Here is a 27,954-nt window from a genome sequence, read left to right on the forward strand (position 1 = left end):
GTTTATTTGTTTGTTTGTTTGTTTGTTTAATTTTTTTAGATAGGATTTCATTTTGTAGTCCAGGCTGGCCTGAAACCCACTGGGCAGCCCAGGCTGGCACAGAACTCACAGTAGCCATCTTGCTTCAGCCCCCCAGGTTGGGATTGCAGGCATGAGCCACCTTGCCCTGTTGGCCTCAGTATTTCTTTCAGCTCTTCCGGTGCTGCCATTAAAAGCCTGGCCTGAAACTTGCTGTATAGACCAAACTGGCTTTGAAGTTGTGTCAGTTTTCCTGCCTCTGCCTCCTGGTTGTTAGGATAACAACCGTGAGCTGCCACTCCCATCTCACCTTTGCCTTTAGAAGGGTAGGCCACTGGGTGTGCACAGTTCCGGGAGAAGCCAAGATTGGTGGCATGTACGGAGGAGGCTGAGCTGGCAGAATCATTTCAGCCCAGAAGTTTATGCACCTGGCTCCCCTTTCTTCACAATACACATTATGGTGGCTCTTGACTCCTCAGGAGAGTAAACCGCACTACTCACATGGCCTGGAGCTGAAAGGCGGGGATGAGATCGGTGGTGTGTGCTTGTGGATACCGTGGGCAGGGTTCTCGAATTTTTTATTAAACCTAGACCAATAAACACACTGGCACTTCCTTTCAGTCTCCTTTGATGTGCTTCCCTGCTTCACTTCTAGCAAGGAAGATGTGCCAAGCAAGGGAGCCTTGGGAGGCCTAGTGTTCTGTCAGTCTTCTGACCGTGTTTGTGAAGCGTGATCTGTTTGTGGAAACGCATTGAGCTGAACATGTGCTCTGTCTACTTCCCAGTACACAGGTGACACACCTGAATAAAAATTCTAAAAATGAACACTTTGAGGTTAAATGTCTTTTTTTTTTTTTTAATTTTAATTTTGAGCTAGGTTTCCCCAGGTAGCCTGGAGCCCAGATATGTTCATCAGGTGAGCTTGTAGCCACCCCCCTGCCTCTGCCTCCTGAGTGCTGTGATTACTGAGCCACATAATGCCTGGATGGTGTCAAACATTTTTGAAAAGTGCCCAGGACGAAGAAAGCTTGAGGAGCACTGAATAAGATCGGCCTCGGTTTACAGGTGAGGTCATTAGGAAGGGGACATGACCTGGGAGCTGCAGATATCCCAGAACCCATGCTCAGGCCTTCTGTTTCTCACTCTATACACTTTTAAATTTGCTGATCAGAGCGTGGGGCACTGAAAGATGCCCTCAAATCCCTAAAGCATCCGAGTGAGTCAGCACCTGCCTTCTTGCTGTGTTTCTGTCTTGTCCTCATTCTCTTCCCGGCCATTTTAAAATAGGCACTTTTATCTCAAACTGCACCTTTGAGATATTTTAAAAAAAAATTATCATTTGATTACACATGAGAGAGAGAGAGAGAGAGAGAGAGAGAGAGAGAGAGGGAGAGAGAGGGAGAGAGAGGGAGGGAGGGAAGGAAGGACTTTGTGCCTGTGAAATCTAAAAAGAGGCTGACTCAAGGTATGGCTGCTCCTCCCTGGGCCATTTTTAGTTTGGTGCTGTGTTGTTTAAATTTAGAATTCTTTCTCCAAGTTGAGGGGGTGGTGGTAGTTTGCAGAAATTGAACCTGGTTGTGACTCCTGCTGCTGCAAGATAAATGGGAAGATCTGGGAACCGCCGTTAGAAGAACGCCGGAGAAAGGGACTTGCCTTAATGCCACAAAACTAGGATAAAAAGTCTGGTGTGGTGGCGCTCACCTTCAATCCCAGCACTCAGGAGGCAGAGGCAGGTGGATCTGTGAGTCAGAGGCCAGCCTGGTTTAAATAGCAGGTTCTAGGACCGCCAGGGTCACACAGAGAGATGCTGTCTTACAAACAAACTGAGTAGGGTAAGGGGAGAAAGACAATGACAGCAGGCTCTCTCTCCCTCCTCTAAAACTTGGCTGGTGGAGGATATAGCATCAGGATCTTTGGCTCGGGAACCCAGACTTTAAAACTGAAATATAAATATTTAAAAAATTAACCAGGTATTAATAATCACTAAAATGTTAGCAATCAACATTGTTAATAGTATTAATATTAACACCAAGATATTAAAATATACAGTTATGTTTGGGCACACATACATATGCATGTTCGTATATCATATACTGTTAACTTCCTGTCACCGTGACAAGATACCTTATGGGAGGAGAGATTATTTTGGCTCACAGCTGTAGAGATTTCAGTCCTTGGTCACTGGCCTTATTGCTTTGGGGCTTTGTTTACAAAGTATGTAAGGAGGGGACCATGTTGTGGGTTGAGCCTATTAACCTCATGGGAGCCAAGGTTCTGCTTGAACTACATCCCATCCTCCCTGTCAGCCTGGCTCAAGCTCCTCCTCTGTCTGGTAGCAGCATCCTCTCAGGGCTCTCTCCGACTCCAGGTCTGGCCCACAACATACTTCCAGGGCCTCCTGCATTGTCTCTTGCATGCTTTCTACATTTTTATTTGCTATGTACAATTTGAACATCTTAGGCCCTTAGTAGATGCTTTCAGGTGTGGGATGGGGAGAGAGGAAAAGAAAAGAAGGGATGGAGCAGACCACAAGAGGACGAGGCCTTTACTTTCCTGGAGCCTCATTTCTGTACGTATGTGCACAGGCATGTGAGAGAGGGGGTCATTGATTCACTAAGTAGTTCAGGCTGGCCTTGCCCTTGTGGCGATTCTCCTGCTTCAGCCTGTTGAACAGCAGGCAGTAGGCATGTACCACCACACTTAGCAATTTCATTTATTCATCTTTTAAATTTAGAAGTGTTCTTATTTATTAATTGTGTGTGTGTGTGTATGTGCTTGGGTACCTATGTGACATGTCAAGTGTATGAAGGCCAGAGAACAACCTGTGTGTGGGAGGCTGGTTCGCTCTTTTTGATGTTGGTGCCAGGGGTGGAACTCAAGGTCATCAGGCTTTCACCCCCTGAGCCATCTCACTGTCAGTGCTCTCCTTGCCTGTGAAAAGGAAATAGTAATCCCTCCTAGTTGAAATTAGAAATAGCGCATGGAAAACACCAAGCACAGGGCCTGCTAGTGAGTAGGTAAAAGTGTATACACTCCCTAGAGGGATTTACAGAAATCCAGAAAAGTACAGAGAAAACCTGCAAAGCCATCAAGGATCTCGTTCCCAGGAGATAACGGCTGCAGAGTTCCAGTGTTCCTTGCTGTCCATGTGTTTGTGCGCCCTTTCCTATTTGCAACTGTATCCTTTCTCCTCTTAACGGCTTTCCTTTCCATTTCCTATGCTTTTAATGACTCTAAGATTGCTGTTGTGCTTACAGCCTCTTGCCTTGATTTCTGGGTCTTCAGTTAGGAAAAGACATTTTTAACTGATACCCTGCCCTCTGAAGTCCAAGAGGGTACTGTTAATTGAGTGAGGAAGAGAATTCAAGTCCCTGGTAAATGAGATGGCGGACATGGTAAAAAATGGGCCAGCTTTCTTCCTTTCCCTCTCTTTCCCCCTCTCCCTTCCTTCCTTCTTTTTGTGACATTCCTTTTTGCTTATTTCGCTGAATGAGAGGGTTATTTTTGGATTTTAAAGAAATGAGCCATCCATTGGTCTGGAAGTAAGAAAGCCTGAGTTCCTGCTTATTCCCCGGCCACAGGCTCAGCCCCTTCATACTCTGCTCTGGTTTTTCTCATCTGTAAACACGGGGGGAGAAGGTGTCATCATAGAGGTTTTCAACTGGCTTTGTGTGAGTTTTAGAGTTGTGTGGAGGTGCTCTTGCCTACTAGTAAGATTGCATCTCATGGCTGAGCCAAGTGCTTGCCTAGCATGTCCAAGGCCTAATTTGATTCATCACTGGAAAAATTAAATAAAAGGAATTAGACAACAAAAGAAAAAAATTAGATTTGAAATTTTATGAATGAAATACCATTGTATTTTAAAAACTGGGATGGACTTCAGATAGCATAAAATACACTTTTATGAGGTACGCCTAGTCTGGACATTTTGTATAAATGTAATCATACAATATAAATTTTTATATGTGGCTGCTTTTATTTAATGCGAAAGTCTAAAATCGCACCCACATTGTAGCATGTAAAATGTGTCTTGTTTTTGTTTGTTTTCTTTTTGATATGTGTGCACAGTCTTGTTTTGATGTGGAGTCTTGCTTTGTAGGTACCCTATGGCTTCAGCCCCCCAAAGCTGGGGGGCTGAGCTGCCACACCCAGCCTCATTTATTATTCTTTATTTAAGTATTTTAGGGACTACTTTTTTCTCTATGTTTGGATAAAAAGTTAGCCAGACAATTAGAGAGTACCATTATAGGGCCATGCTTCATGTCCATTCAGACATAAAAGGATTTCCATTTCTTCGATTTTTAAGCAAAATGCTGTGTTTACTGCACATGGAAGCTTCCAAAGCCCCTGTGTCCTTGAAGCCTGGAGAGCAATACACCCATGAGCCTGTCTCATGTCCCTCTTCTGGATCTGTGGAGGGGACTACGGCCGGTCTTCCTTGATGAAGGAAGTGGTGAGAGACTCAGGGAGAAACTGTGCTAATAGGTCACCAGACAGGAAGAGAGAGAAGGTGTGCTGGAGGATTGTGTTCGCCTCTGGGCCGTCGCTTCTTGCTTTTGTGTTCCTAGGAGCTGCAAGGGAGTGTGAGGAAGGCAGCTGTGGCTATAGGCGATGAACTGGTCACCGTGTGGATGCTGTCTTCTCCAGTTCCTGAGAGACCGAAAGGGGCTCTTGTCACTGTCTGACTCCACAGGAATCCCGAAAGCTTTGAGGTCATTTTGTCTCATCCAAATTACATCCCTGTTGTTTCACATGGAACCTAGCTCACATGAAATGTTCCATGAATATCTGTTAAATAACTAGCGTGCTGTGTATAGTGCTGTTGACTTAAAAAAGGAAAGGAAAAGCCGGGCATGGTGGCGCAAGCCTTTAATCCCAGCACTTGGGAGGCAGAGGAGGCAGACAGAATGCTGTGAGTTTTGAGGCCAGCCTGGTCTACCAAGCAAATCCAGGACAGCCAGCCAGGGCTACATAGAGAAGCCCCACCTTAAAAAATAAAAAAAATAAAAAATAAAAAAGAAGGGAAAGGGAAACAAAGCCCAGCCATACCTGTACCACCTGAGCAGGAGAATGGTGAGTTTAAGTCTGCTTGGCTCCACGGCTAAAATGCAAACACAAACGCAAGAAAACCAACCACCACAACAAATCATAGAGTGGCTGGGTATTTCAGAAATGCCCAGTGAAATCCTGTGCATCCTTGCTGAATGTAGAACTATATTTACTTATTTGCATGTTTGTACACACGGATATGTGTGTGCATGTACAGGAGCACGTGCAAGTATGTGTACGAGCTTAAAGTTGACGTCAGATGTCTTGTTTGATTGCTCTCCGAGTTATTTATTGAGGCACGATCTCTTGCTGCATCTGGAACTCCCAGGGCGGATAGCCATAGGTGGCCAGCCTGGCCTCTGCCTCTCCTGCCTCCCTGCCTTCTGCACGCTGGTATTATAGGCAGCCACTGTGCAGGCCCAGCTTTTGCTTGGGTTCCTGGGATCTAGACTCTGGTCCTTACATTTGCGCAGTAAATGCTTTCTTCACTGATGCATCTCCTAGGCTCCGTGAAACCTCCCATGTCTCTCTAGCACAGCATCAGAAATAAGAAGCTGACGCTTGTACATCATCGAGTTTATTTAGTTTGTATGAATTACGCATGAATTCAGCTGTGTGTTTGTGAATATAGCTTTGTGCAGTTTTTTTTTTCTTTTTAGCGTACTTGAAATCTTGAATAACCACTACTGGACTCAAAACAGTCAATTCAACCATGACTATAGACTTCCTTGTATCACTCCCTCATAACTATCCCTTCCCCTTAATCTGTGACCCAGGATTCATTTGTTTTTCATCTTTATAATTGTTATTTCATAAGTTTTTCAAAAATGAAATCATGATGTATGACTGCCTTTTTTCACTCAGCCTGGTGTCCCTGAGGATAAAGGAGGTGGTGTGGAACAAGACTTCATTCCTTTTCTTTACTGAGTACTATGCACCTATCATGGCATGTTTATTCAGCCTTGAAAGATGCATGAGTCCTTTTCAGGTCCTTTCTGTGGGGAACAGAGCTGCTGTGATGATCTGCATGCGACTTCCTGTGTGAAACTAAGATTTCTTTTCTAAGTAAAAGAGAGCTCAGGACTGTGCTAGGTACTTGTCACTTGCTGGATTACGTGGCAAAGACATTCTTTTAATTTTAAAAGGAATTGACAGGCTGTTGTCCAAAGCGTGTACTGTTTTCTGCTCTTATCAAAACTGCATGAATGTCTCCCCACACTTGTGAGTGTGTGCCTTTTTAACTCTGCTCCATCTAGCCATTAGAATGGGTATAGAGTGATACATAGATGATCTATTTCCCTCCTTCCATCAAAAAGGGGGGGGAGGTCCTGAGCTCAGCCTTCCAACTCTCAGCAAACCTCTCCTGTGATTTCCAAACTTTTTCCTAACTCTGCAACCTAACGTATATTTCTTTCCTCCCCACCCTGAGTCCCAGGCTCCATCATAAGCCCGCCACCATCCCAATTTCTAAGCTGTGTTCCTGCCAGGATGATCCTTCCCAACTCCTGTACACCCCTTCCCTTTACCTTGGTGACTCCCGTCCACTTTTGGAAAATGCTTCTCCAAATGTGCCCCACCATCATCTAGCCCTCTTCTCTTAGACGCCCTTTCCACCTGTGAGCGAGACCAAGACCATTCATCTTGAAGCACCTCAGCATCTTTGCACCACGGCCTTCCACGCCTTCCGTCTCATCTCTCACCCTTCTCTTTTGTGAAAGGGCCAACTGCTAATGGGTGTTTGAGCCACTGGGGTAGCAGAATTCTCAGTTACCTAGCACAGGGATCATTTTGGTTTTTCTCATTTGATCACTTATAGCATACATCACTTCTTAGGATTAAAAAGCCCATGTGCTCCTTCATCTTGCTTGATAAATGCGGAGTTCCACAAGAGCAATGGCTGGATGAGTGTGTGTTTTTTGCTGTAACTCCACTGAAGATACATTTGATTTTAAATGTTCCAATACAGAGCAGGTTAGTGCTTTGAAGAACCAAAGTTGCGGCTAGCTGGCCTTTATTGAGTGCTTGCACACTTGGGGGATCGCTCAGCCTATTGGGATGGTTCCCCGGCAGCTTCAGCTTGAAGGGAGTTAGAATCATGCAGATACACATGTGAAAGCATTTCAAGAAGGGAACAAGATCCACAAATAATACAGGTAGTTCTATCCTATGGACGGGGTCCCAGGCTGAATGAAAATGAGAGAGCAGGCTGAGCACATTGATCTCTCTCTGCTTCCTGACAGTGAGTGCACTGTGACCAGCTGCCTCAGACTCCTGCCACCCTCCCTGCTTGATGGGCTATATCCCAAACTAGGGGTAAAATAAACCCATCTCCCTTAAATTGCTTTTGTCAGGCATTTTGTCACACGAACAAGAAAAGGTGCTCACGTGTGTGTGTTTTCACATTTAAACCCAGTGGCAATTCCTAGAGGTCTGTAATACCCAGAGGTGTATTACACATTAGTAATAACCTCAGGGTACTCTAAATGTGTCAGAAATGAAAAACATTTCCCCCTGGAGTAATTTAACTGAGAGCAAGCCCGGATTCAAATTCTCTACTCATTTCTCCCTGTGTCGTCCATCATCTCCTGCCTATTGTATGTGCCTGGATCTATGTCTGCCTGAGTGCTGTCTTTTCTTTCTGTGTGTCCATGTCTCTAACAAAGGGCTTTGCTCTATATTTATTAAACAGCACAGAAAAAGTTCCATGGAGGAAGGAATGAGACCTCCTTGCAGGGATCTTTAACAGAGTTTTACGGAAACATATATATCTCCGAGTTTTATAGAAACCTTCCTAGCTCCAACTACCCCCAGCTGACCCAGATAACAAGCTGTACCACAAACACCACGGCACACAGACTCACCAACCGATGTCCATGCCACTTACAACATTTATGGTGGGTATTGGTTTTGTAAGGTTGTTTTCAGTCTGTTTGCTGCTTCCAGTGCTCGTTGTCACGACACACATGCACACATGCATTACTCATGGGTCAGAACACGAAGAGCATATCATTTAAGATTAAAGCTATGCATCAGCTTAGGTTGTAAAAGCTGATTACATGGGGAAACCCAAGGCAAGTAAGGCTGGCTGTTCCACTGCTCTCTTAAAGGCAGGCTAAACAAACAGGCGGAGTACACGGCAGGATAGCAATCTTAACTCAAGGTGTGTTATTAACTCTGGCCGTAAGGTGCTGCAGAAGTTCCAGTCTCTTAGAATGCCAAAGATGTTTTTAGAATAATGTATTGCCTCACAGTGGTAGGTGTTAGCATGTCCTTCTGTGGATGCAGGCCCCTGAGGATCAGTGCTGGGACACAGCCTGCTCAAATTCAGACAGCCAGTCGGTGGTTCTTATTCCCTGTCCCCCAATGGCTCTTGCCTTGAAGACTTGGCCCCCAGCTGATGGTGGTTATTGCCGATGGTGGAAGCATTAGGAGGGAAGCCTAGAAGAAGGAAGGTGGTCATTGGGAATTTGGGGACACTGCCCTCACTCCAGGCCCCAGAGCAATAGAGCCGATCGACCAAGAATTGAAACCTCTGAACCTGTGAACCAAAAACCAACCTTTCCTCTTTCTTTTTTTTTTTGTTTTTTTATTTATTTTTATTTTTATTTTTTAAATTTTTCATCAATTACACTTTATTCATTCTGCATCCCCCCATAAGCCCCTCCCTCCTCTCCTTTCCTCTTTCTAAGTTGATTAGTAACAGCAGGTTTGTCACAGCAACTGGGTTGGATCCAGGGTTCCAGCATGTTTCTTTGATCTCACAACTTATTTATTTGATTTTTGTTGAGACATGCCTCGTTATGTAGTTCAGGGTGGAGCACAGGAATCACTAACATGTGCCATGATGGCAGTCACAGCAATGTTCTTTATGCTGTTTTGTCTGCCTACATGAAGGCAGAAACTGTCACGCCATGAGAATTGATTCCTGTGAATACATTATAGTTTAAAAGCATCATCTTTAAGTAACTTTAGGCCTGTATGGAATGCCCAAGACAGTGGTAAGTGAATGAGGTTGGAGTAGTTTAGAAGGGTCACACGGATGAGTACATGGGGTCAGGCGGGCTGTTGTGCGCACAGCTCTGCCTGATGTTAACAGTGCCCTGAAAATTAGATTCTTGCTTGAATAGATTTGCCAGTAAATCACATTAAAAGAAATTAAAAGTCCATTCAAACAATGCAGACGAGTGAGCTAGTACAGTATAAAGACATGGAAGAGAGGACGGACTTGTGGATAGACTATTGTGACATCAAGACCTACAGGTCTGGGAGTCACTGGGGTGGCGAGATACGTTAGTGGTGGGCTGTGACCTGACTTTTCTGCTTGTGTCTTTGGAAGCTCTCTCCAGCACCTCTTAAACAGTCATCACTTTTATTCCTAGTCACAGCATGTTTCTCTCATCTTTTTTTTTTTCTTTTTTAAATCAGTCTTTAGAGGAATAGGCATTTATTTACTTATCTGGGTACTTGTTTTATGGTGCAAGGATTGACGCAAAGGCCCCACTTTTGCTAGACAGGTACAGTACCACTAACCACATACCAGTCTGGGCCCATTTTATTAACCTCCAGGAGACAGACTGCAGGATACCCAAGGTTTCATGCACCTGCCCACATGTGCTTTGCTGCCTACACTCCTTTATGAGAATGCTTAGCACCCCAGGAAGAGCTTCCGGAGGCCCAAGGCTTAACATGTAGGAGAGGATCGTTTATTCTTGCTCTCTGGTCCCAGGGTAGAACCCCTGCTTGACTCCCAGTTGTTTCTGTAAACGGTTAGTCTTCTGCTGGGGTTAGGGCCTGGCCCTTGCCCACTTTAGGGCCCAAAGACGAGTATCTGCAGACCTCAGGAGACTTTTCTTAAGTCAGTCTTGCTTGCACAGCTCACTCATCACACAGAGCACTGGTTCTCAAACTTCCCAACGCTGTGACACAGTTCCTCGTGTCGTGGCGATCACCAACCGTAAAACTGTTTTTGCTGCTACGTCACAACTGTAATTTTGCTACCATTTTGGATCATATGAATATCTGTGTTTTCCAATAGTCCTAGGTGACCCCCGTGAAAGGGTCGTTAAACCTCACAAAGCAGGTTGAGGACTTCTGATATAGAGGCAGTGCGCTGTCAAATTCCGAGTCCTTAGAGGAACCTATACCATGACTTAGCTTCCAGGTTAGGAGTTAGCTTCCTCGATTCTGATTTTCTCTTCCATAATTTATTGCTGGTTATCTCTGAATTCACAATAAAGGACTGATACCATGGAGAAAAAGGCAGAACCAAGAAGCTCATTTCTCATGTGAGATTCTATCTTAATCATGCTTTCCACTGCTGTGATGAAGTATCATGACCAAAGGCAACTTGGGGAGGAATGTTTTTATTTGGACGTAGTCTAAGGCAGCAACCCAAACTGGGCAAGAACCTGGAAGCAGGAGCTGATGTAGAGGAATGGAGGAATTCATGGAGCTCAGCCTATTTTCTTATAGAAGCGAGTCCCTGATCCCCTTACTACGGAACCCACAAGAAGACCAAGTTGCCCATTCATGTATATATATGTAGGGGGCCTAGATCCAGTCCATGCATGGCCCTTGATTGGTGCTTCAGTCTTTGCAGTCCCCCTTGGGCCCAGGTTAGTTGGCTCTGTTGGCCTTCTTGTGAAGCTCCTGCCTCTCTGTCTCCTTTTATCCTTCTCCCAACTCTTCTACAAGGTTCCCTGCGCTCTGCCCAATCTTTGGCTGTGAGCCTCAGCATCTGTTTCCATCCTTTGGTGGGTGGAGCCTCTCAGAAGACAGCTATACTAGGCATCAGTCCACAAGCATGGCAGAGTATTGTCAGTAGTGTCAGGCTTGGCTCTCTCCCACGGGGTGGGTCTCAGGTTGGGCCAGGCATTGATTGGACATTCCCTCCATCTCTGCTCTATCTTTATTCCTGCACATTTTGTAGGCAGGGTAAACTTTGGGGCAAGGTTTTTGTGGGTGGGTTGGTGTTCCCCTCCACTAGGAGTCCTGTGTAGTTAGAGGGTGGCCTCTTCAGTCTCCATGACCCTGCTACTTGGGGTCTCAGGTAGAGTCACCCCCATATCCTCCCTGGAGCCTACCCTGTTGTAGATCTCCAGCTTGTCTCAGAGACACCCTCATGTTTTCTCTTCTTTCTGCAAGCTCTCTGTCCTCCTTCCCCTGCTCTCTCCACATCTGCTCCCCACCCTTGTTTCCCCCTGTAATCCCTCTCCTATCCTGTTCTGTCTCTTCAGCCACTTCTACTGCCTCTATTCTCTTTCCCCTTCTGAGTGAAATTCAAGCATACTTGTTTGGGCCTCCTTGTTACTTAGCTTCTTTGGGTCTGTCAATTGTAGTATGGTTATCCTGTACTATATGGTTAACATCTGCTTATAAGTGAGTACCTACCGTGTGTTTCTGGGTCTGGGTTATCTCACTCATGATGATCTTTTCTAGTTCCATTCATTTGCCTAAAAATTTTATGACTTCCTTGTTTTTAATAACTGAGTAGTGTTCCGTTCTGTAAATGTACCACGATTTCTTTATCCATTCCTAAGTTGAGGGACATCTGGGTTGTTTCTAGTTTCTGGCTATTACGAATAAAACTGTTATAAACGTAGTTGATTAAATGTCCTTGCTGTATAGTGGAACATCTTTTGGGTATATGCCCAGGAGTGTTATGGCTGGGTCTTGAGGTAGAGCTATTCCCAATTTTCTGAGAAAGTGCCAGATTGATTTCCAAAGTGGTTGTACAAGTTTGCTCTCCCACCAACAATGGAGGAGGGTTCCCTTTTCTCCACATCCTCTCCAGCATGTGCTGCCACTTGAGTTTTTGATCTTAGCTGTTCTGACAGGTGTAAGATGGAATCTTAGTAGTTTTGATTTGTATTTCCCTGATGACTAAGGACATTGAACATTTCTTTAACTGCTTCTCAGCCATTCCAGATACCTCTGTTGAGAATTCTCTGTTTAGTTCTGTATCCCATTTTTAAATTGGATTATTTGTTTAGTTGGTGTTTAATTCCTTGAATTCTCTATATATTTTGGATATTAGTCCTCTAGTTGGTGGATCTTTTCCCAGTCTGTAGGCTGTTGTTTTGTACTATTGACAGTGTCCTTTGTCTTATAGAAGCCTTTTAGTTTCATGAGGTCCCATTTATCAATTGTTGATCTTAGAGACTGAGCTGTTGGTTTTCTGTTCAGGAAGTTGTCTTCTGTGCCGATGAGTTCAAGGCTGATTTCCATTTTCTCTTCTAAGAGGTTTTGTATGTCTGGTTTTATGTTGAGGTCTTTGAGCCACTTGGACTTCAGTTTTGTGCAGAGTGATAGATATAGATCTATTTGCATTTTTCTACATGTAGAAACCCAGTTAGACCAGCACCATTTGTTGAAGATGCTGTCTTATTTTCATTGTATAGTTTTGACTTCTTTGTAAAAAATCAGGTGTCCCTAGGTGTGTGGGTTTATTTCTGGGTCCTAGATTTGATCCCATTGATATACCAGTCTGTTTCTATGCCCGTACCATGCAGTTTTTATTACTATTTCTCTGTAGTAGAGCTTGAAGTGAGGGGTGGAGATACCTCCAGAAAATTTTTTATTGTGTAGGATTGTTTTAGCTATTCTGGTTGTTTTGTTTTTCCAAGTGAAGTTGAGGATTGTTTTTTCCAGGTCCTCCCCTTTCTTAGTTCTTATTTTGCACTGGCTTTTATGACCAAACAGATGTTTTCAAGTCTTCCTGCTTTGCATTTCGCCTCCTATTCTTGCTGTAAACTTGGCTTGAAGACACCAACGATAACCACGCCACAGACTAAATTCTGGATTGATTTGAAGTTTCCTAGCTCAGATCAATTAATTAGTCAATCACCTTTAAACGCAGCCTCCTGGCAGAATGCAGGGCAGGGATAAAATGTAATCAATGTCTTTGCCAACAAGAACAGGGATGGCTTTTAGCCCAGTTGCCAATGGAATCCTTATCCTCATCTGAGACTTATTGTTGTATCAGTTACTCTTATGCTGTGATTAAAATTTCATGATCAAAAACAAATTAAAGAGGAAAGTGTATTTTGTCTTACAGTTCTAGGGGAGAAATCTATAAAGGTGAGGGAGGCATGGTGGGTGGCGGGCAGCCAGAGCTGAGAGATCACATCTCAGCCACACAGGAAGCAGAGAGATTGGACAGGAAGTGAGGCAGGTCCATAGATCCTACTGGCATATTTTCTTCATCAAGGCTACACCTGCTAGAAGTTCCATATTCTCCCCAGACAACACCAAGAACTGGAGACCAAGTATCCGAACACATGAGCCTATGGGTGACATTTCTCATTTAAATTACAATTACCCAGATTTCTGTTGTTATTCTGTTAATTTCTGCTTGTAACAACCTAGACTTTTTTCTTTCCCTACTTCTAATGTTTCCAATTTTCTCTTGAAAACTAGTGTCAAAATATAGACCCACTCAGTCAGGATTAGTCACAGAAATGGCCCCACTTCTCAGGGGCCAGTTATGTGTGTTAGTTATTCTTACTTTTGCTGTGACCAAATACCTGAGAGAGAGAGAGAGAGCATACTGAAAGAAGGAATCATTTAATTTGGCTCAGTTTCTGAGTCTCCACTCCATATTCTTGGCTTCATGGACTTTTAGGCCTGCCATGTGGCAACAGGAACACAAAACTACCCAACTTGTGGCACGCATTAAGCAGAAAGAGAGGTAGAGATGTTTTAGTTTAGGTTTTATTGCTGTGAAGAGGCACCATGACCAAGGCAAGTCTTATATTTAATGCCAACATTTAACGGGGGCTGCTTTCCTATGTCTTGATCCTAAGGCATCCAGGGGGAGACTGATGTGCTTCATCCTGGACAGAGCTTGAGTGTACGTAGGATCTCAAAGCTCTGCCTCCACAGTGACACACTTCCTCTAAGAGGCTCCTCTAACGTCCTCCTCCAATAAGGCCACACCTCCTCATGATAGTGCCACTCCCCGTGGCTCAAGCATTCAAACACATGAATCTATGGGGCCAAACCTATTCAAGCTACCTCAGATAGATGATAGAGATAGCTATCTCGCTATCTAGCTCTCCATCGCATGGAGTCCTCTCCATGGAGGACTCTCCATCGCAGAGGGCAAAGCTTTAGCAGACACGGCTCATCAGCGGTGGTGCCCGGGTGATCTTCAGCCGTGTGAGGGTCACCTTGCCGGCCATGTTCTTACCAGCATTTGATGCTGTCAGGCTTCACGGTTTGAGGCATTCCGCTTAGTGTGGATGCCCGCGGTTGTCATCTGTCTTTCCATTACACACAGGGGTTAAGCACCTTGTCATAAACACATTGGCTCTAATCGTCCTTTGTGAAAGACCTGGCTGTGGTAACTTTTTGCCAATTTTTTTTTTTTTTTTTTTTAAGACAGGATTTCTCTTTGTAGCCCTACGTGCCCCAGAGCTCGCTCTGTAGACAAGGCTGGCCTCAAACTCAGAGGGCTGCCCCTGCCTCTCAAGTGCTGGAACTAAAAACGTGTGCCACCGCTGCCCAGCTTGACAGATCTCTTACTGGGCTTTCTTTGTCATTCTTATTGATTTGTAGGTTAAATTAGTTTATTAGTTATTAGTGAGTGCATGACATGGGGCGGTATGTGTGCGGTATTGTATGTGTGGGGGTAAGAGCCCTGCTTTGACGAGTTGGGCCTCTTCTTCTGCTGTAGGGTCCAGGGATGGAACTCAGGTCCCTAGACTTGAGTGTGTAGGGCCTTACCCTGCTGAGCCCTTACCAGCCGTGATTTGTGGATTTTTCTTATTGAATTATATGTTTTAAATCCGAATTCTTTGGATAACTGTTTTGCGAATATTTCTTTACAATATTGCTTGTATTTTATATTTTTACTCTCTCAAGTATTCTTTTTTCAAACAGATTCTCAACTGGGTCCTGCCTCAGCTGCATGGATGTTTGATTACAGGAATGTACAATGATATTTAGCTTCTTAATGATGTATTTGATGGGAAACAAAAACGATTTTCTTTGGGATGGGGATTCTAGAGAAACGTAAGGCCTCATGCCTGCTATGTTTGTGGCCTACTGCCAAACATAGGGACTCAGACTTATAACAGTCTTGAATGTTGTCTGCTAATTTTGTGGTTTGACTACTGCTTCCTGGATTCCGTTTAACAAATTCCTATTTTCCTCAATGTGATAAGGATATTAATTTTCTTTTTGCTTTTTTTTCTCAAAGCTTTTGTAAATAACATATTGATTTCTAAAATTTTTAATAAATTTGATCTTTTAAAAATAAAACTTAACTTGAATAATGACTGCGATGTGTGTATTAAAAATTGTTTGGGTGCCAGTGATTGAACCCAGGAACTTACACATGCTAACCAAGTGCATGAGCTGACCATTGAGCTACATCTCTGTCCTATTATTATTTTAAAATTTACAACCATATATATAATGTATATATATAATATGCATATATGTATACATATACAATATACATAATGTATACATACAATATACATATATACAATATACATACATATAATTATATACATGTATATAATTATACATAATTAGTGTATATATAATTATATATACCACATATATATAGAATATATATATAATATAGGAGATGACATTTATATATATGTGTGTATTATGCAATGGTCAAATCTAGCTAATAAAGAATTGCATTATCATTTGCGATATTACATTATCACTCACATAATTCTCACTTTGTGATGAGAACACAAATATACTGTTTCTGTATTTTTTCAAGACTGTAATAAGCCACCATTGACTATGGTCACAGTGCCTTTCAGTGACTTCTTAAACTTATTCCTGTAATTATGTCCCTCTGACTAACATTTCTCCACCCCCACTTCACTCCACACCACAGCCTCTGATAATCACCATTTTACTCTCTGGATCAACTGTTAAATTCCCCATGTGCGAGATCATGAGGCATTTGTTTCTGTGCCCGGCTCATTTCACTTAACATAACATCCTCCAGGCTCACTTGTGCATCCCAAATGATGGGATTTGTTTTTTCTTTCATAGCTAACTAGTATTCCATTGTGTATGCATACTACATTTTTTTCATCACGTTTCAGATGACACTTTTTTAAACTCAGTATCTTAGCTGTTATAAACAATACTCCCATAAATACGGGAGTGAAGTTATTTGTTTGACATATTGATTTCATTTCATTTGAATACATACCAAATTGTGGGGGTTCTGGATCATGTAATTGCTACATTTTAAATTCTGGAGCCTCTAAAGATTTTCCACAATAGCTATGTTAACTTATATTTCTACCCACAGTGTGTGTGTGTGTGTGTGTGTGTGTGTTTGTTGTCTTTTTCCTACTTTCTTGTCAACATGTACCATTTGTCTTGTTTTGGTAGTAGCTCTTCTAAGGCTGCGGTGATAGCCCACCGTGGCTTTGATCTGTGTTACCCTGATGATGAGAGATATTGAGCACCTGTCCACATACCTGTTGGCCATTTGTATGTGTTCTTTCGAGGAATGTCTTTTTTTAATTGATCATTTGTTTTCTTACTCTTTCCCCATTGTGTGTTCGTGGCACCTTTGTTGACAGTCAGGGGCCCTGAGTGTGTGGATGTGTGTCTGGGCTCTCTAGTCTGTCCTGTCGGTCTACAAGGCAGTTTTGTGTCCGTATTATGTGGTTTGTCACTATAGCTTTGTGGTGTATTTTAAAATTAAATGCTGTGATGACTCTAGCTTTGTTCGTTTTGCTTTAGATTGCTTTGCCTATTTGAGATCCTTAGTGAATTTTGAATGAATTTTAGGATTATTTTTCTCTTCCTATGGTTAGTGCTACTGTGACTTGCTTTGATTGGTGGGCGCTTGAGAAGCATTAAAGCACAGGATTTATTTCCATTTATTTGTGTCTTCTCCAATTTCTTTTCAGTGTAAAGATCTCTCATCTCTGTGATGGTGTCAACTTGGCTGGAGTGAGGATTACCCGGAGAACTGGTAAAGCGTTGTTGTGGGGTGTGTCTGTCACCTGTGGCGTTTGAGTTACTGGCCAGTGGAAAGGAGTCTCTGCCCTCGACTTAGGCAGATGCCATCCACTTAGCTGAGGGCAGCCAGACAGCACAAAATGACCGGAAGACTGCATGTCTTTCCCTCTCTGTGTCCTCACATGTTGGAAAGCTTTGATCTTTTTGATATTTTATGGTTACTAATCCCTTCATAAGGCTCCTGCCCTAGTGACCTCATCATTTTTAAATAATATTTTAAAAATTGACTTTATATTTCATATACACTTAGAATGTATCCTGATTACTTTCTTTCTCATTCCACATCTCTCTCTCTCTCTGTCTTTCTCTTTTTGAGATGGATTTTCCTGTGTAGTCCTGCTCCTGGCTATTTTGGAACTCACTCTGTAGACCAGGCTGGCCTCCAACTCCCAGAGTTCTGCCTGCCTCTGCCTCCTGAGCACTGAGATTAAAAGCGTGCGCCACCACCACCTGGCTTTCACATCCTCTCTTCTCTCCTACCATTCTTGTCAATTCCTCCTCCTCTCTTCCAGTCCCTTTCCTAGACCTTTTTACTTTTGGTTTTGTCTCATGGCTGGTTTAGAGACACCTCTGTGACCACAGATTGACACTCTCCATTGGAATTTGGTGGGTTCATTAGCAGGCACACAACTGAAGGCAACTGTCCCCCTCTCTTGCTGAATCTTATAAGTAGCAAACTGTACAGCATTGAGTGGCAGAGCACTCTGAGTCCGGACCCATCCCTGCTTGACTGCTGATGGGAACGTTCTTGTGCTGGATCAACACAGGCAGCTACAGCTGTTGTGAGTTCAGGACTGCAATGGCTGATTTCAAGTTTTTCTCCCTGTATTCTGGCTATTACATTCTTTCTAACCTCTCCTCCATGATATTCCTTAAGCCTTAGATGGGATTGGCTAAATGTCTTGGTAGGGCTGAGCATTCATCCTTACGTGACCTCATCTTAATCCAATTTCTTTCTGAAGGTCCTCATCTCTAATATATGCCTATTAGATGGTTAGGGCTTTAGTCTAGGCACTTTGGTGGGTCCAGTGATAGTGAAAAAAGACAAACTTCATTTTTTTTTCTGTGTTGTATGCTCTCCTACTGTAACATATACCACTGCCAAGATTTTAAAATGCATGGGCCCTCTTATCACCAGTTAGCAAACAATCAATTCCACAGCAGAATTCAACTCAGTTCTGCCCCTGCCTGCTTGTGAGCTGCATTGGGTCTCACATATTAAGGGCTCAGTCGCACAGGCCTAGTCAGACATCGGTCGGAGTCCAGACCTCAAGGTTTCTGACCAGCAGGCTACAAGCAGCTCCCTACAACTCCCTGGTTTGGCTTAGTTCATTTGCTAGGGTGGCTCGCAGAACTCAGGGGAAGACATTTATTGGCTTATTGTAAGTCCACAAATAAGGATCTCAATGAAGACAAGGATGGAACCATCTGGCAGGCGCCTGGCTGCCGCTGGGATGTGCAGCAGTTACTCCTCACTTTCCTTGGTCTCCACAGGTTCTGAGAAGCACTCTGAACATCCCCGCTGAGGTTTTATGAATTCAGTCATTGCAAAGGCATGGCTGAAGCATGGGCAACTGTGTACCAATGGGACTGGACAGAAGGTTAAATTCTAATGCTCTACCACAGCGAGAAAGCCAGCACAGCCTGTCGGTTCAGATTCTTTGTGGCCCCTATGTGCACCATGCCTTCCTCTCTGGTATGGGGCAGGACCTCAAGTGGAATGAAGCTCTTGGGATCTATTTCTAGCCAAGGGAGGCCAAGAATGTCTTTCCGGCCATGTGTAAGACAGGAAAAGCAGGAGAAGGTTATATATACTTTTAGTAATCTTGACTTGTTGAAGAAAAATCCTAGTTATCACAGGGTACCTTCAGGTCAGAGAGAGGTTTTGCTGCATCATCATAACAAAGAAATTTCTATCCTTTTTTGCTTTAAACCTGCTTTAGAAGCTGAAGGCCAAATACTTTATCAAAAGGTATACTTACTGTTCTACCTATTTTGGAAATACAGTCATGGAAAGACTCCCCCCCCTCCTTGTGTATGTACATGAATATCATATGAATGCATGCTCACATACATTCAGCTTTGTGAACAAAAAGGCTGCCTTGCTGGCTAGACAGTATGTGGTAGCGGGAAGACATATGTTAGTGACAGTAATGAATTCCATTCATGAATCTGCACACACAGAGAAGCGTGGATTTGGAGATTATTTTCACGAAAGGCTCTCTGTGATCCAAAAAAAAAAAAAAAAAAAAAGAATCCTCATGTCTAGGGCCTGTATTGTATGGGCGAGGCCTTAGCCCCTGCATTGCTTTGAGGTGGCTGAGTTTCAGATCGTGTTGAACATGGCTCTCACTCTGTGGCCTACAGTGAGGTGCAGAGCTTCAGAGGCAGGGGCCAGGGTCAAGGTTGTCTTCTAGGCCCTGTGCTGATTAGTTGTACTTAGAAAAAAAAAGTGTTTATTCCGTGAAGTTTACTTTTCTCATTTATAACTACAGAAAGCTTGTCTTTATATTGCTGGGAAGATTGAAACATTGTATTCTGTGCTGGATCACACAGTGAGCCAACACTGGGAAAATTTAAGATGCAAAGCCTAGCAAGCATGTAGCAGAAAGAAAATCTTCCGGGCTCCACACTGAAGTAGCAGAACTTTGTATCTATGAGGTAAAGGAGAGATAGTGCGAAACTGAATTTATTTGTTTCACTTTCATTTTTAATGTGGCCACTAGAAATTTGAAAGTTCTGTTTTATTTTGTTTTCTACTTTAGTTTCTGTTGCTGTGATAAACACTGACCACAGACAACTTAGGGGGAGGGAAGGTTTTAGTTCATCGTATACCTCCCAGGTGACTCTGTCACTGAGGGAAGTCAGGGCAGACCCTCAGAGCAGGAACACGGAGGCAGGAACTGAAGCCGACATGGAGGGCTGCTGTTGACTGGCTTGATCTGCCTGGCTTGCTGATGCTGCTTTCTTATATACTCCAGGACCATCCACTTAGGACCGGCAGTACCTGCATTGGTTGGGGCTCTCTCATATCAACCACTAACTAAGAAAATACCGGACAGACTTGCCTACAGGCCAGTGTGACAGAGCAGTTTTCTCATTTGCCATTCCTTCTCCAACAATCCTAGCTTGTGTCGAATTGACAAGACTAGATAGCACACAGTTATTGTTCACTTGCGGTTTGCATCCTGTTTCTTCAGACCAGTTTTGTGACCATGAAGTAGCATATGCATGTTAGCTCTAGCCCGAACATGTAGAGAAGATGTCACTGCACAGGTTGGGGTTCCATTTTTATCTAAAGCTTATTAACATTCACTAAAATTTTAGTGTAAGCTTTTGTGTAGACCTCTTTTCCTCCTGATGTACAAGAGGGAAGAAAAAAAAATTTCATTTATATGAGTAAATAGAAACTTGAGTCTTGAGTGCACTTGATCACAATGATGTGAGGACCGTTTCCTATAGCAGGTTAGAATTCTTTTGGCTGTACACTACAGATATAGTTCAAATCAATTTAATTAAAACGGGAGGATCATTGTAAGTGTGGAAGAGTTGTGGTCTTCTAGAACTACTGCCTTTGCAGTTGTCTTCTTATCTCTCTCTTTCTCTTTGGCAATATTTTCTTCTCCAATCTCCTGTCCCCGCATGTCAGAAACACAGTTCATAGGCCTGCTGTGTTTCCTCTTTGCTCAGGGGCAGAATTCAGTATGACTTGCTCTTTGGTTTTCAGAATACCTGTTGATCTAGCTGCTTTTTATATATTGTTCTGGTAGGCCTGGGGAAGTTCTAACTCCAGCCAGAGAAGAGGAGAATTTTCCAGAAGAAAAAGTGCGTCTTTTGATTGCTTAAAGAAAATGTTTATTATTTCTGCTTTTTAGATATAGCTTGTGTCTCAGGTTCTTTTATTTTTATTTTTATTATTAGTTACATTTTATTAACTCTGTATCCCAGCTATATCCTGCTCCCTCATTCCCTCCCAACCCTACCCTCCCTCCCTCATCTCCTTCCTGCCCCTTTCCAAGTCCACTGCTTGGGGAGGATCTCCTCCCCTTTCATCTGACCCTGTTTTATCAGGTATCTTTGGGACTAGCTGCAAAGTCCTCCTCTGTGGCCTAGCAGGACTTCTCCTCCCTTGGGGTGTGAGGAGGTCAAAGAGCCTGCCATTGAGTTCCTGTCAGAAATAGTCCCTGTTCCCCTTACCATGTCTCAGGTTCTTGTGCTGAGTGCTTGGTCCCTATTATCGAACTGTGAAAGCAGTAGACCCTTTAAGAGTATGCTTAGTGTAAGGAAATTGGGTCATGAGGGCTCGAAGCTCATGAATGGATTAACATCGGTTTGTGGTAGTGGTTCATGAGAGTGGATTCATGCTGGACCTGGTGGTATAAATCTATAATCCTAGTTACTCAGGAGGCTTAGGCAAGTAGATCCCAAGTTCAAGGCCTGCCCTAAATTACAGTGATTTCAAAGCTTAGCTTGGGTAACTTAGCAAGATCCTTTTTGAAAATGAAAAAGTAAAATAAAAAGATGACTAGGGATACAGCTATGTGATAGAGTGTTTGCTTAGCATATGGCAGACATAGGCAACAGGTTTGATTCCTGTGGCTTAAAGAGGAGATTTATTCCTGTGCTGGGAGGGCTGTCATCAAGTGCAGGCCTTGACTTTCTCCACCACTTGGTTCCTTGTCAAGCTAATCTCCCTTCTGTGTTCTGGTTCCTTCACTCTTTACACCTGTGTTGTACTGTAGCAGGGAGCCTTCACCAACTGAACCATACTGTTTGGTTCTTCTAGTTTCCAGAATTGTGAACCTCATAAACCTCTTTATAAGTCCTTCAGCCCAAGATCAAGAACTCAAATGACAACACATGCTGGAGAGGATGTGGAGAAAGGGGAACCCTCCTCCACTGCTGGTGGGAATGTAAACTTGCACAACCACTGTGGAAATCTATCTGGCACTTTCTCAGACAATTAGGAATTGTGCTTCTTCAAGATCCAGCTATACCACAACTAGGCATATATCCAAAAGATGTTCAAGTATACAACAAGGACATTTGCTCAGCCATGTTCATAGCAGCTTTATTCATAATAGCCAGAACCTGGAAACAACCCAGATGTCCTTCGATTGAGGAATGGATACAGAAATTGTGGTACATTTATACAATGGAATACTACTCAGCAATTAAAAACAAGGAAATCATGAAATTTGCAGGCAAATGGTGGGAAAAGATCATCCTGAGTGAGGTATCCCAGAAGCAGAAAGACACACATGGTATATACTCACTTATAAGTGGATATTAGATATAATATAGGATAAACATACTAAAATCTGTACACCTAAAGAAGCTAAGCAAGAAGGAAGATCCTGGGTAAGATGTTTAATCTTCATTCAGAAAGGCAAATGCAATAGATGTTAGAAGAAGGTGAAAATAAGGAACAAGACAGGAGCCTACCACAGAGGGCCTCTGAAAGACTACCTAGCAGGGTATTAAAGTGGATGCTGAGTCTCATAGTCAAACTTTGGACAGAGTGCAGGGAATCTTATGAAAGAAGGGGGAGACAGAAAGACTCTGGAGCTCCACAAGGAGAACAACAGAACTAAAAAATCTGGGCCTAGGGGTCTTTTCTGAGACTGATACTCCATGGAGATAACCTGGACCCCCTGCACAGAGGTAGCCTGTAGCAGCTCAGTCTCCAAATGGCCTCCCTAATAAGGGGAGCAGGGGCTGTCTCTGACATGAACTCAGTGGCTGGCTCTTTGATCTCCTCCCCCTGAGTGGGGAGCAGCCTGACCAGGCCACAGAGGAAGACTATGAAAGACCTGATAAGCTAGGGTCAGATGGAAGGGGAGGAGGTCCTCCACTATTAGTGGACTGGGGAAAGGGGCATGGAAGGAGATGAGGGAGGGAGAGAGGGAGGGCAGGAATGGGAGGGAATGAGGGTGGGGCTGCAGCTGAGATACAAAGTGACTACATTCTATTAAAAAAAAAAAGTACTTCAGCCCATGTGCTCTGTTACAACAAGATAAAGCAGGCCAGGGTCATAGCAGTAACTAGTGTGTACAGCCAATGAGTACAGTGAAGAGATTCATTTAGGAAAGAGGAAATTATGGCTCAAAGTAGTTCCATATTTTGGCAAGTTTCAAACTTTCAGCCTAGGTGTTCTAGTCTTTTTGTATTGTTTTGTTTTTTGAGAGAGGGTTTCTCTGTGTAACAGCCCTGGCTGTCCTGGACTCACTTTGTAGACGAGGTCAGCCTTGAACTCTCAGAGATCTGCCTGCCTCTGCCTGCCTGAGTGCTTGGACTAAAGGCATGTGCAGCACCATGCCTGGCTTTTTCAAGTCTTTTTAAAGGCCACATTTTTAAACCAATATACCAAGCGAACTCTGGTGAACTGGGCTGTGCCGACTTGGATTTTATGGAGTTAGCTCTTGCCCCACCCCTTTCGATCACTTCCTGCTGAACCTGACGGTGGGACTCCTCATGCAGAAACTGGCTCCCGGTTACACCAGGGAAGTTCTTCTGGAACTGGAAATGGGTCCTGGAAGCTTAAGAATATGCCCTGCAGCTTTTCAGCCGAAGCCTGAAAGGAAACAGAAAAGCACCTCAGTTGTCTCTGAATCCCTGCGCTTCAGATGTTAGCACCACCTAGATAGTTCATGTGCAGTGATATAAACTCATTTCCCACCGTTACACAGTTCCCTGTAGTCCACAGCTCACGGGTGTAGTGATTGTAGGAACAGAGATGAGCATCATGTCTGTCATTCACAAACAATGTTTGGTCTAAAGGAATATTCTCTTAGAGTGATGGTTCATACATCCCTCAAAAGGAGGAGATCTGGAGGGTGTAACTCACCTGATCTGGTTAAAAGCGAAAAGAAAACTCAAGCTGGTAGGATTTGAAAAGTCAAAACTGTCTGTTTTCTTCAGTCTTGTAGAATACAAGGTGGCAGTCTGTGGCAGCTTTGTTGGGGAAATCCATCACAAACACACGGGGATTCTGACGTGAATGTCTCAGGAAGCCAGCCCCCTCTTTGCAGCCTCATGGTCTCCACCAGTAATGGCTGCTGCAGGCAGTGGCCGTGAAACAGTGAATGAGAGCCTTTGCCAAAGATGGCTCACCGACTTCCCATGGAAAGAGTACTAACATGGCCCTGCCACCGAGGGGTAAACAGTTTGGAGTGGGAAGACACACGTCTAGAGAGGCAGTTTTAGTATAGCATGCTGTGCTATGTTAGAAGATGTAGAATGTTCTATGGGACCTCATGAAGTTATATGTGACCTGGTTCTGAGAGCTTAGGGCTTCTGTGGGGAAGTGCTGTCCACACAGGACTTGAAGAGTAGGCCAGACTCGGACAGGTGGGAGATCCAGAGGGCCCCAATGTCTGCACTTAAAGACTGAGGCAGAGGTACTTGCAAGGTGACTTAGTGGGTAAAGGCACTTTGTTGCTAGCTTGCTGATGGGGGTTTGATGTTTGGAACACACTTAGTAGAAGGAAAGAGTTGTACACTGACCTCCCTATCATGCTGTGGTGTACACACACACACACACACACACACACACACACGCACGCACGCATGCACGCACACACTAAAGCAATAAAATGCAATAATAATCATTAGAAAGAGAAAACCAGTGGAAGGACCATTGGTTCTGAGTTCTGAAGGGGTAGCAGCAGGTCCTGGAGTGTGAAAGAGACATTGTGTTCAACACCTAGATCAGTGGCTCTCCCTTTCCCTAACGCTGTGACTCTTTAACACAGTTCCTCATGTTGTAGTGACCCCCCCCAACCAGTTATGTTACTTCTTAATGTTACTTTTAATGTAAGTATCTGTATTGCCTGATGGTGTTAGGTGACACCAGTGGAAGGGTCATTCAACCCAAAGGGGTCACAACCTACTCACTAAGAACCACTGGCCTAGATGGAGGGATGCATCCTTGTCTTTGTTAGGGTTTCCTTTGCTGGGATGAAACACCATGATCAAAAGCAACTTGGGTAGTGTCTTAATTGTTGTTCTATTGCAGGGAAGAGATTCCAAAGCTAAGGCAACTTGTAAAAGAAAGCACTTGCTTTGGGCGCTTGCTTACAGTTTCAGAGGGTGAGTTCATGACCATCATGGCAGGAGCATGGTGGCAGGCAGGCAGGCAGGCATGGTGCTGGGGCAGTAGCTAAAAGCTTATGCCCTGATTCACAGTCAACAGACAGAGAAAAAAGAAGAGTGAGACATAGTAAGGGAGGGAAAGAGTGAGAGAAGGAAGAGAAAGAGAGAAGAGGAGGGAAAGGGAGTGGGGGAGAGGGAGAGAGAGATTGAGAGAGCTGGAGGCAGAGGCAGGAACTCTTATGAGTTCAAGGCCAGTCTTCTCTATAAAGTGAGTCCAGGACAGCCAGAGCTATTACACAGAGAAATCCTGTCTCACGAGGATGGGGGTGGGTGGGATGTGGGGGGATGGCAGAGAGAGCTCTGTGAGTTCAAGGACAGCCTGGTCTAAAAAGTGAGTCCAGGACAGCCAGGGTATTACACAGAAAAACTCTGTCTCTGGGAGCTGGGAGGCGGGAGCAAGATCTAATCCTTCCTGAATAGTACACCAACTGGGGACCAAACACTCAAAAAATATGAGACAATGGGGGGCATCCTCATTCAAGCCACCAGGATGAAAAGTGGTTATTTCATCCTGGAGAAGTGTTGCTCACTGGCTTATTTCTCCTGGCTTGCTCAGTTCGTTTTCCTTTTTATTTTTAATTAAATTTTTATTTTTAATATTAATTACAGTTTATTCACTTTGTATCCCAGCTGTAGACTCCTCTCTTATTCCCTCCCAAACCCTCCTTCATCACCTCCCATGCCTCTCTCCAAGTCCACTGATAGGGGAGGTCCTCCTCCCCTTTCATCTGACCCTAGCTTATCAGGTCTCATCAGGACTGGCTGCATTGTTCTCCTTTGTGGCCTAGTAAGGCTGGACCCTCTCAGAGGGAGGTGATCAAAGAGCCAGCCACTGAGTTCATGCTCTCCTCCTTCTTTCATAAGATTCCCTGTGCTCTGCCCAAAGTTTGGCTGTGAGTCTCAGCATCTGCTTTGATACACTGCTGGGTAGAGTCTTTCAGAGGCCCTTACCATTCAGGACCACCTGCCAGGAACAGTGCTGCTCACAGTGAGCTAGGACTGTCCACACTAATCATCAGTCAAGAAAACGCCCTCCAAACTTGTCCACAGGCCAGTCTTATATGGAGGCATTTTCTCAGTTAAGATCCCCTCTTTTCCAGTGACCCTCGCTGTGTCAAGTTGACATGGAAACCAGCCAGCACAGTCCTATAATTGGATTTGCATTTTAGATGTGAATCAATTTGTTCACTTTTCGGACTCATTTTTCTTATCTCTAAGTTGAAAGGGCTCTCCTGCCCTCTACGGTTTCTTCCTGCTTTAATAGTCCATAAATTTCTCTGGCTGTAGAAACCTTAATCCCATGCCGACTTTCAGATCTCCCAAGGCCCAAGATTATAACCAGGGCTGGAAGAGGTGCATGGCATGTAGATGGCATGCCCAGGAATAGGAGGCCGAGTGGATGTTGTATCTTTTCCACTAGACGTTAGCAAATGGGAAGGAAGCAGGTTTCTTCATGGGTCACCTGACAGGGATGGGTGGGTAGCTTTTGTCTCCTGTTAAGCAGGCAGAATGCATCTTGCTCTGCTTCTGTCGTGGCTGAAACTTAAAAGCCTCTCAACCCTGTCGGAAAGCTTAAAGTACTGCTTATTGAAGTATTTAATGATAAATAACACGAAGCCTGGAATGTATTTTAAGACACTGAGGAGGGCCGGAGGTATGATTTAGTGGCCTAGCATGCGTGAGGCTCTGGATTAATTCCCTGGCCTTGCAAGTAAAACACTAAGCGCACCAATAAATGTGTAAATGAACTTAGCGTCATACATATGAATGGAGATCGACTATGGCTTGGGATTGTTGATGTCGAGTTGTAGGTACAAAGGGATCCACTACATAATTTAATCTACTTTCATATGTGCTTGATAACTTCCATAAGAAAAAGTGAAAGAATAAAATAGAAATGCTTCCCCCTCGTTACCTAAATTTCTCATTTATTATGTTTTGTGTGTGTTTGTGTGTGTGTGTGTAAATGGAGAATGAATTAGACTCTCGCTTGGCCATATAAAAGTCTTAGAACTATTGTGTCATAAACAGCAACAAACCGTTTTATGTTAACTACTTGAAGGGTTTCAAGTGTTTTAGGCTCCACTGAAATTCCACAGGCAGATCAGGAAAGAGAATTCTGTGCAAGGGATGGGACACAGTCTTGGGACATGAGCTAGGCCTGCAGCTCTGTGCTGGGTCTGTCCTCAAGGAATCTTTGGGTTAACACAGTGAGTCACTGGCCTTAGAATCAGGTACAATAGACGCAGCTCTGTACTCACCGAAGAGCAGAAGGTAACACCCCAGCCAGGCACCAAGCCAAGCTCTTTACGTCCTTGATGTCACGCAATTTTAATAGCTGCCTGTCACTTAGATGTAACAATTTTATGAGCGAGCCGACACGGTCTTAAGTTATGAAACTTGTCCGTGACCGTACGGATGTGAGATTCCCAGTAACTGTTAGGGTGAATGAAGAATTGGCATCTAGATGGTAGGCGGCAGCTTATATCCCATCCGGGACTGGAATGGCGGCATGTGACAGGGAGAAGCGAAAGAGTGGTTCACCACAGGGTGATTTCTTTCTTTCTCTCCCTTCACTGGTCTAGAGACAATTGTCGCGTGGCTGCTATGGATTTCTGGAGTTCGAGGTCCCTCTGTCTTTGGTTTCAGCCTCAAAGTCTTTTATCCTGGAGCCCACCTCATGGTTTGAGATACCTGTTGGAGCTCTGGTGTCCAACCAGA

The 27,954-nt window shown here is 43.9% G+C and overlaps 1 protein-coding gene across 4 annotated transcripts in view; it reads left to right on the forward strand.

Annotated features, from left to right (window-relative positions):
• The window catches only part of Dnajc6 (DnaJ heat shock protein family (Hsp40) member C6), a 151,276-nt gene that overhangs the window by 17,971 nt on the left and 105,351 nt on the right, over positions 1-27,954 (forward strand). For 2 of the 4 annotated variants that reach the window (XM_060365977.1, XM_060365976.1), the window contains exon 2: positions 16,968-17,032. The exons of the other annotated variants lie outside the window; for them this stretch is intronic. The gene's annotated coding sequence lies outside the window, so the exon portion shown is untranslated. The remainder of the gene's footprint in view (positions 1-16,967; positions 17,033-27,954) is intronic. 4 annotated transcript variants of the gene reach the window in all.

Source organism: Meriones unguiculatus, chromosome 12 (assembly GCF_030254825.1).
Source record: "Meriones unguiculatus strain TT.TT164.6M chromosome 12, Bangor_MerUng_6.1, whole genome shotgun sequence".
NCBI lineage: Eukaryota > Metazoa > Chordata > Mammalia > Rodentia > Muridae > Meriones > Meriones unguiculatus.